Source organism: Onychomys torridus, chromosome 11, assembly GCF_903995425.1.
Source record: "Onychomys torridus chromosome 11, mOncTor1.1, whole genome shotgun sequence".
In the NCBI taxonomy this organism is placed as follows: Eukaryota; Metazoa; Chordata; class Mammalia; order Rodentia; family Cricetidae; genus Onychomys; species Onychomys torridus.
Genome location: NC_050453.1, coordinates 61,186,320 through 61,196,132, shown reverse-complemented (window position 1 = coordinate 61,196,132; position 9,813 = coordinate 61,186,320).

Genomic DNA, 9,813 nt, shown 5'->3' with positions numbered 1-9,813 from the left:
AGTGTTAGCAGAGTGTCTGCAGAAAGCCACACACTCTGCTTGGTCATTGAATCTGTGCATGGTACCAAACAGGACATTCTGTTCTAGTTGACTCAGTTTCTCATTTATCTGCAGGGCAGAAACTTAGTCACAGGACTGTTGTGAGAACCCAGACTCAGCAAAGGCGGAAGCACCCAGCAAGCACACAATCCCAGCTCATGGAAAGGGGTCCAGGCCAGTGCACGGTGGCTTCTCCCGTGTGATGGCCCGGTGTTACCGGATGAAGTGGTGTGAGCCCCTAGGGTGTCTGGATTGGCAAGCATCCATTTGGCTCAGTTGCAGCAGACAGCAGTTGGGTGTGGGCTATGTTGGAAGATGGGAATTGTGGGAGTGAGCCCCTGGGTGTTAGTTTGCAGACCCTGAAGGTTAACTTTAAGGACCCTTAGTTCCCCCAGGCCTCCCGCCTCTGCACTTCCTGTCTATAGGATGGACATCTGGTTACCTTTGAATGAGCAGTTACCAGCAGCTCATAAACCTGCAAGTCCCTCTGCTTGGAGCTCTATTTCCCCTCCTCATCTCATGTTTCATCCTTCAGCTTCCCTTTCTCGGGGAAACCTTTCTGGGCTCATTTCACACAGACACAGACACAGACACAGACACAGACACACACACACACACACACACTCACTCACACTTCCTAATTAGCTCCTATCACACCAGTGGCCAACTTGCCACCAGACTGTGTGTTCCAGAGGACTGGACACCAGTATATCCTCAATGCTTACTCCAGAGCCTGGCATGTAAGACATGCTAATCATGTGTAGCATGAATGACTAGATCGAATCATTCCTGTTTCGGGGATCAGACCTTGCCTGAACACAGGAGGAGCACCACCTCCCCAGGCTGAGCTTTGCCTCTTCTCAATCTTGCTCTTGGCCTGGTATTCCTCCCTAGTTGCCACCACACAGGATGGTCCTGAATGTTGCTTGCTAAAGAAATGAATGGATTCTTCTTCGCAAGGAGCTCTTAGAGGGCATTTCTTGAGCAGGCAGTTTTAAATTCTCTTCCCTGGAGGGTCAAAGGCAGGCCCAGGAAGTGTGCAGCTAGCTAGACTGGGTTGGAGCTGAGCAGGCTGAAGAGAAGATAGGAGCAACTTCTCTCTCTCTCTCTCTCTCTCTCTCTCTCTCTCTTGTCATTGTTGCCTGTGGGAACGGAGGTCAGGGCCCAGGTCACTGAAGCTCTGTAAACCCTCTCTGGTTGTGATGGGCGAGGCCAGTGTGTTGGTCCCCAGCCATACAGCACTTTCTCCTTCGGAAGAGTGGGTGTGAAGGGACAGAGGAGAGATACTGAGGTCTCCCCCCACCCCCCAGTCTCCTGTGCCCCAAGACACCAGCCAGATTGGGAAGGGAGTGGGGGTCAGGCTAGTTCGGAGGAGGGGTGGCTTGGCCAGACGGCTGGTGTCCTCTGGTGTCTGGAGCCCAGCCCTGGGCTCTCAGCCCCCGCGAAGGGAGGCGAGCCGGAGCTGTGCAGTGAATGCAAAGAGCTGGGCGAGCTCCCAGCCCGGCGCCGCCGACGGCGTCCTCACCCGCGGCCCAATGAGAAGACAGCAGATAATTTATTCTCTAATCCCGGTTCGGGTGCCGGGCGCGGGCGAGTGGCGTGGGCTGGGGGTGGGGTGGTCCCCTCGTCCTCTCTCCCGCTCCCGCGGCCACCCCTCCCCCGCCCGCGGGCTCGGGCCGCGCACACACACATTTCCTGACAATTAGCGAGCACACCTTGGCCGCGCGGCCTCCGGCAGCGCCGCTGCTTTTGTCTCCCGCCCCGCCGGGCGCAAAGTTGCCGCTGCGCCGCGCTGCTCCGGCTGCCAGCCGCCCGCCGCCGTCGGGGGGCGTGGAGGGCGGGTGGGCCGGGCGCCGGCCCGGGGCTAGGGGGCCGCAAAAGAGAAGCGGAAGAAAAGTAAGGCAGCGCTGGCCCCTTCCTTTGTTACAGCCTGAGTGTGAGCGGGCGTGAGCGCGCGCGGGAGTGTCGATGCGCGCCAGGCGGTGCGTGTGAGTGTGCGTGTGTGCGCGCGCGTGTGCAAGGGCGCGTGTGTGTGTGCGTGTGTGCGTGTGTGTGTGTGTGTGTGTGTGTGTGTGCACGCGCGCGCGGGTCGGGACCCAAAGGCGCGAGGCGGCCGCGCGGGCAGAGAGCGGACCCGCTTGGCGGTCTTTCTCGCCCGCGCAAGAAGTCGGGCGTGCGGGCAGGTAGCCGGCCCGCTCCGGCTCTTCCCGGGCGGGACGCAGCTCACGGCTGCTCTCAGATGGAAACCCCACCCGGGCCGGGACCCGGGCGGTCTGCGGGGCGAGGACTGGAGGGAGCGGCCCGCCAGGGTCTGCCCCGCCGCAGGGGGCGCCGGAGGTGCGGCGAGTTCCGGGAGGAGCCGGCGACCGTGCCTGCGAGCCCCGGAGGGCGCGAGGCTTGGGAGGTGGTTTGTGGGGCCAAGGTGCGAGCGGGAGGGGGGCGGGGGCGAGACGAAGTCTGTCTAAATGCCAGTTCCCTGAAGTTCAGCGCGTCGGTTGTCATTTCATCCCTTAATGCATATTTATGCCATGCCGAAATAGGCTTCATAATTAACTCCTGGAGTCATCCGCAGAGGTTAAAGGGACCCCGAAGATTTGTGCATTGATTGGGTACTCGGGCAGTGTGTGTGTGTGTGTGTGTGTGTGTGTGTGTGTGTGTGTGTGTGTACGCGCGCGCGCCCCGTGCGAACCCATTGAGAAGAATAATTATTTTTCTCCGCTGGAAGCTACAGCCGAGAATCAGTCGAGGAGGGAAGAGAGAGGTTGGAGAGGGAGAGGGAAAGAGGGAGACAAAGGAAGTGAGTGCGAGAGAGGAGCCGGCTCAGCATCCGAACTGTGAGTACTGAGCAGAAAACAGGCAGAAAGTGCTGGGAGTCGGCGACCCCTCTGCGGGCCGGGTTGGGGGCCGGGAACCGCCGGGCACTGGCGTCTCTGCTTTGGGTTGGGCGGGCCCCCTCCACCTCCGGCAGGCTCACCTGAAAGCCAGATCGGACCCGCTGCTGCCTGTGCCAACCACTGCCCTGGCTAGGCAAAGAGGAAGCCCCCCACCCAGGCTCGGTTGCCTTTGTTCCTTCTAAAGGATTTCACAGTTAGTGGGCTTCAGGAGGGACTGTGCGGGAGCTCGCTCTCTCTGAAGCCGAGTCTACCTCCCCTGGCTGAGTGAGAGCCGCTCGGAGTGAAAGCAAGCTTCCCTCTCTTCTTCGCTGCTGCTGCTGCGTGGTGGAATGTGATGAAGGGGCTGTGACTGAGGCAGGGACCAGGGACTCTGCGGTACCTGGGCATTTGTTTGGCACCTAGAAGGGAGAAACAGCGGTGTCTGGTACCCCAAGAGCAGGAAGAGGTCCTGGAAGCCCTTGTGAAGGAGGCCGGGAGGAGCCATGTCCAGTGCAAAACCAACTCCAGCGAATGTGAGGCAAACGTGTACCCGGGAGGAGGGAGACACCAGCTACTCCATTCTCCCTCCAACCCTTTCCAGTCATTGTGGTTTTGGGGTCTGGTAGGACCTCTGAGCCCTGAGCTTCCTCCCACCCCTCGGACCCTTTGAGGGCCCTTGCATACCTAACAAGGGCCGGAGAGAAGCCACCCAGGAGGAGGAACCCTGGCTGTGGTAGAGGCCCGGCGAGGCAGCCTTGAGAGGATGCTCCCCTTCCTGAGAAAGGGTCCCCGAACACGCTTAGTGCCCCTAAAGGAAGGCCCCTGCCTCTCCAGAACTGATCAGGAGAGGGCGCCTGGGGGCCAGAGGGAGAGTCCTTCCTTCCTAACCAACATTCCACAGCCTCCCTTGGGAAGCACGGGGGTTCAACCCTCAGTCTTCATTAGCAGAGTCTTCTCTCCTGATCTGATTTAATTTTCCCTGCTGAATTTTCAGAGGTACTTTCCTCTGCTGGTGAACAACTTAGTTCAGGGCGAACTTAGCAGGGGACGTCAGCTCCTTGGTGACCGGGTTCTGCATTGAGAGAAAGGGATTGTCCTCCAAGAAGTCCCCATGGTGCCAGGTTGTGGACTAAGACCTTCAAGGGTGCCCCAGCTGAGGCACGAGGCTGGACACAGCTTTTGCTTTTCAAATTGTCCAGTTTCATCAGGGCTGCCCCAGATGCAGACTCTTAGACTCTCCCCGTCTTAGGCTTCCTCCAAGGGGTTACTGAGCACTTCCTCCTGCCTCTGCCTTCTTACCATACATACAAAGATATGACTATCCGGGATGCAGGCTTCAGAAGCAGGGCCATTCTCCTGAAAGCATGATGAGGACACAGAGACCTGAGAGTAGGTGTGGTCAAGTCTGGCCTGTCCCTTGGAGTCATGCCACAAAACTGATTGGTGGAGAGACCTAGATCAGCTCTGCCTCAAAGTCATGTACAGTGGCTTGTCCTTCATTGGTACTACCGTGGGTCCCATCCAAAGGTCTTGCACAGTGTTTGACCCATTGTATATACTTAACGTACGTTTGTTGAAGGAGTAGCTCTCCCCATACACCTCATCATCTTTGGAGGATTAGGGGACATGGCTGAAAGGGCAGAACTAGTCCTGGGAAGAGATGAGAACCATTTGATATTATTCATGATATTCTCAGGCAAACTGCATGCAATTTTGCCAGTGGTCCATTATCATATTTTTCTCCATCAGCATGGATGACTGGGAACCAAAACTGTAGCCTGAGTTCTGTGCTGGGAAGCTTGAACTCTGGAGACGGAAGCTCCTCCCTGGTGGTACCAAGGTTGGAGAGAGTTGTCCCCCATTTCTCTGCTCTTTCCTCCTGGCTTCTCTACTATGATTTGCCTGAGACTACCATCAGGCTACTGTTGCCTCCTCCTCCTCTTCCTCTTCCTCCTCCTCCTCCTCCTCCTCCTCCTCCTCCTCCTCCTCCTCTTCCTCTTCACCCTTCTCCAAGATCCCAAGGACCTGTAGGTTAGAAGCTGCCTCTCTTTGCCTGGAAATGTTCAGAAAAGGGCAACTGGAGAAGCCCCTAGGCTAAAGAAAATTTATGGCTGACTTCACTGTGATTTCTGTTCAATGGATGAGCATCCGCCTCCGCTGGGGGGTGGGGGTGGGGCTCTCAAAGTGTTGGTGAGAGAGAACCTGAGCTGTTCATGCTTTGGGGTAGAAATGGAGGGTATGCATGGAGGACTCCAACCATGGGAAAGACTACCTAGTCTAGGCCTAGAGAGGGAGGCCATGCTGTCCCCTGTGGTAATTCCTGATCTGCTTCTGGTCTGGAGGACAGTGAATAGAGGAGCCTACAGGTCCTTCGGGACCTAGTCTGGGTCTGTGCTGGGCCAAGGCTGTACTCACAGATCCATCCCAAGCACAGTTCCAAATTGGGAGGTCTATTTGGAGCAGAGGCAACAGATTGAATCTCTTGAGGATCCTTTGAACCTTCAGCAGTTCCTCCCACCATAGTGGGTGGAATCGGATTACTATATTGCTCCCCATCACATCCCACAGCCAGGGACCTACAAGCACACTGGCTGGTGACAGCAAGTGCCTTATATTGTCCCAGTGTCCCATTGCTCTGCTACCATGGGTAGAGGAGGCAGGTCTCCTGGGCCTAAAGTACCTCCAGAAAACACATAGGTTGGGAAGAACCTCTGAGAATTCCATTGTGGACTCTTGAATCTTGATGGGACCATAGGTTTGGTTAATTGAACTTATGAAAGACTTCCACACAAGCATCCCATTTATTACAGGCCTACTGGGTGTCCAGTGCGGATCTGGAGAATGTTTATGCCCATGTGCTTGGCTGTTTCTGGGAACACTGAGTCCCCACCCCCTGTGGGAAGCATACCATTCTACAATCCTTGGGCTAAGCCCAGTCTGTCCCTGGCCCTTCTCTCTTGTGGAGAGTGGGTGTTTTATTGGCATATCCCCATCTCTCCTTTGAGAGGCCTGCTTGGCTTGGCTCCTCTCTAGCTGGAACCATTGTTAGTCCAAGACCCAGAAGTAGCCTGAGGCCCTTGAAGGGAAGTGTTATGAAAGGTAATTCCTAAAGAGCTAGCATTCTCCCAGCGAATCAGGCTTCAGTTCTAGCTGGACCTGGGTTCTCCAGTTTGTGCAGTTTGTGAGGAAAGGGCACCTCACCTGCCCTCAGTGTCTGCTTTCCCAACAGGCAGTGGGCTCCTGAGGGAATGGCCAGGGGTCAGGGACACTTGAGGCCTGCATGCTGGCCCTCTTCCTCAGTCTACACAGGCTCCCTCACTCTTCTGCTTCCCTAGCTCTTTCTAGTACCCGTCAGCTCTCAGCTTCAGTATCCCATACTTCCATGTGTTTTCCTCTTTCCCTCTCCCCCTCTACCCCCTTCCCCTCATCCCCTACCACACACCCCTCTAGCAAAAGGGAAAAAAGTCCCTAGAAAGCCTCAGTTTTCTTAGCTGTAACTATAGTGTTGACATTACTGGGCATAATTAATAGACGGTGGGTGCGTGCACGAGAGTTTCCACTCAAAAAAGAGACGTCCCTCTTGCCTGTGGAAAATGTTCTAACTTTTCCATGTACCTTCCCCTCCATCCCCCGCTGTTTCCCTCAGTGATTCCGCAGAACAGTGATTCTGTTCCGACGCTACCATTTCCTCCACCCATCCCGACTCCTGCCCTTGGCCCCCATCTCTTTCCTCTTTCCTCCCTTCTTTTGGCCCCTGCCTGCCCTCCCCCAGCACCTGCCGCAGGCCACAGGGTTATACTGCCAAGGGCAGGGCAAAGCCGAAGTCTCAGCTTCTCATCAGAGGCCCAAGAATGTGTGGAGTCATGAGGGACAGAGAGCCAGCAACAGGAAGAATGGGGCCTCTGTTGGGACAGCTTTCCCCAGTCCCGAGCTTAGCAGGATAGCACACCTGTGAACTCCCGCAGAGTAGACGCCCTCCGCCTAAGGTAGCAGATAGGTGACGGAAGACAGGATGCAGAACTTTAAAAACTACTTTTATTTATTTGGTGAGCGTGTATGTGTGTGGGTATGTGATCCCTAGTGTACACGTGGAGGTCAGAGGACAACCTGGAGACCAAACTCTAGACTTGGTGATAAACAGCTTTAAGTACTGAGCCTTCTCTCCAGCCTGGGTTTGGGCTCTTGAGTCATTTCCCCCGAAATTCTTAGAATATTGGAGAGACAGACCAGACATGTGATGGGACAGGAAGAGGCTGCCGTGGCCCTGACAGAGGCCCCTAGGTACAAAGAATGTGCCTTTGGGAACCCAGGCTCAGGCCCCCACCACTAGCAGAGCTGTAGGTTTAGGGGTGGATCGGAGGGTGGAGATGGTACCTGTGTGGAGTCCTTGGGTTCTCACAGAACTGTGGCCTTGGGCTACCTTGGGGGCAGAAACAGGCAGAAACTCAGGATTTTCCTGGCCAAGGGAGGTGGGACCCACCTGACCTGCCTGCCCTTCCTCCATATTTCAAGTAAGGTCCAGTCAGGCCAGAGCCTGAGACCAAATGACTATCACCACCACCTCCAGCCCTGCTAGGCCTTTGGTCCTAGAAATAGCTTAGGGAGCACCCCATTCCAGAGCTTTCTTGGGGGTTGTTGGGTGTGCTGGGTCTGTCAGTCAGGACAGGCTACGATGTCCAGGAATTGGAGGCCACACTTGAGCTGTCTGAAGAAGGAATAGGGTTGACCGGTGCTGACCCAGGTTTTCTGAGGCAGGGGAGTAAGTGGGAACAGGGTGTGTGGTGAGGAGTGAAAAGAGGCGGGGGTAGGGTGGGATGGGGGGTATGCAGGGAGCTGCCTCAGGTCTCCTGCCAAAAATTAAACCATTTAGAAAAGAAAGAAAGAAAGCTGGAGGGGAGTGGCAGGGAACGGAAGGAGATGGCAGAGGGGGAGGGGACCAAACAGCCCCTCCACACCAATAGCCCGGCAGGGGGTGTGAGTAATACTCGGCTGGTTCTGAGGAATAGATCAAAAGCAAGGAGATACAAGAGGTTTGTGCTTGGCCGACCAGAGGCTCAATGAGACCTTTGTTAACCCAGGCCCAAGTCAGAATCGAAGGAGTACCTGACTGGCTGCCCACTGACCGCCCGCCCCCACCAGTCTGGTAGGGGGAGAGGCGGGTCACCAGAGAGTCAAGGCAAGTTGGGTACAGCTAGGCCTGGCCAAGAGTGGGTGGAAGAGGGAGGAGGCCTGGGCCAGGCCCGGAGGAGCTTGGAGTGAGCCGAGGAGTGAGTAGCTGCCTGGGAGGCAGGAAGTGGCTCTTCTGGAATTATAAAGGGAACTATGGGGGCCCACCCGGTGAACCTGCCATCCCAGCCCCTGGCCACTGTTCCTTGGAGGGGACTGTGGACATTTGGCCTGCAGCATACAGCTTTCTGTCGGTCTCAGGGCTGGGATTCTAGGGATCAGGACTGAGATGAGAGGCTACCGAGCTGAGGACTGGTGACTTCAGGTGTGAGGCTGGGTGACACTTCATTAAGGTAGGGTGAGTTTGGTGTGTGTGTGTGTGTGTGTGTGTGTGTGTGTGTGTGTGTGTGTGGTGTGTTGGTGCATGCTGGGAGTTCAGTTAAAAGGACTGCTTCACCATGCCTCCTGAAGAGAGCTACCCCAGCTTGCTCGCCCCTGCACAGGTTGGGGTTGGGGCTAAAGTAGGGTGCAAGCTACTTCTTGAAAGAGTCAGCTTCTGATCTGGGCCGGCCTCCCCCCACTGGGGGTCCCTGGGAGAGGTTCAGACTGAGTCTGGAGGTCTGAGTCCCCTGAGGCCTTCTGGGTTTTAGATGAGAAGGTGCCTTTGGGAGCTCACTCTTTCATGGCAGATGCCTGCAGCTCACCCACAGTGGGAGAGAGAAGAGGGAACTAACTTGTATTTAGGACATACTTTTCCCAGGGTCCCGAGACCCCTCCCTCCAACTCACCAGTGGGATTGCTCAGAGCTGGCTGCCCTCAGCTGATGGGGATTTCAGCCCAGGTCCTTTCTCACCTGTAAGGTTTAGAGCAGCAGTTCTCAACCTGTGGGTTTCGACCCCTTCGGGGGGGTTGCATATCAGATACTTGTATTACAATTCATAACTAGCAGAATTACAGTTATGAAGTGGCAACAGAATAGTTTTTTTATGGCTGGGGGGGGGTCACCACGGTATGAGGAACTGTACTAAAGGGTCGCAGCATTAGGAAGGTTGAGATCCATTGGTTAAGGGAATGGTGCAAGTCTCTGCACCAGTTTGGGAAGCATGAGCCACCCCCAAACTGGGGGGAGCACAACACTAGTTCCTTCTCTAAACAAAGCTCCTGGAAAGGGTTAATTAAGCCTGACCCAAAAAAAAAAAAAAAAAAAAAAAAAAAAAAAAAAAAAAAGGAGCCCACTATGGGGCCTGGACTTCTTGAAAAGACAGCCCTTATTTGCGAGGGGAGAGAGTAGTTAGGGACCTGGGAAGGGGCTGGATGCTAATTAGAGGAATCTGAGGAGGTCCTTTATGGCCAGGAAGCCGCACCTCCCCATACCCACCACGAGGGCCATTGTGTGGGGCCTTTGAAGGGCTACACTGGAAACTCATTACTGCTGTAGCTTTAGTATTCTTGGGGCCCACCAGGTGGTGGGGGGTGGTGAGAGAATGCAACGGTGTTGGGGGGGGTTGGGCTCCCAGGGAGGCAAGGTGGGGAGGAGGGAGGTGTGAGATCCCCCAGTTTCCTGCTCTTTGAGAGTCCTGCCACTGGACCCCTCGGCTCTGCTGTGGCCTATGGCTTTTCATTCCTATGTGATTGCTGTTCCGAACTCATGTAGGGCTAAAAGCCATGGGCTACAGTGAGGGGCAAGCTCCTCCTGTACCGGCACATCTTGTAACTCTGGATTTGATTCTCCCTC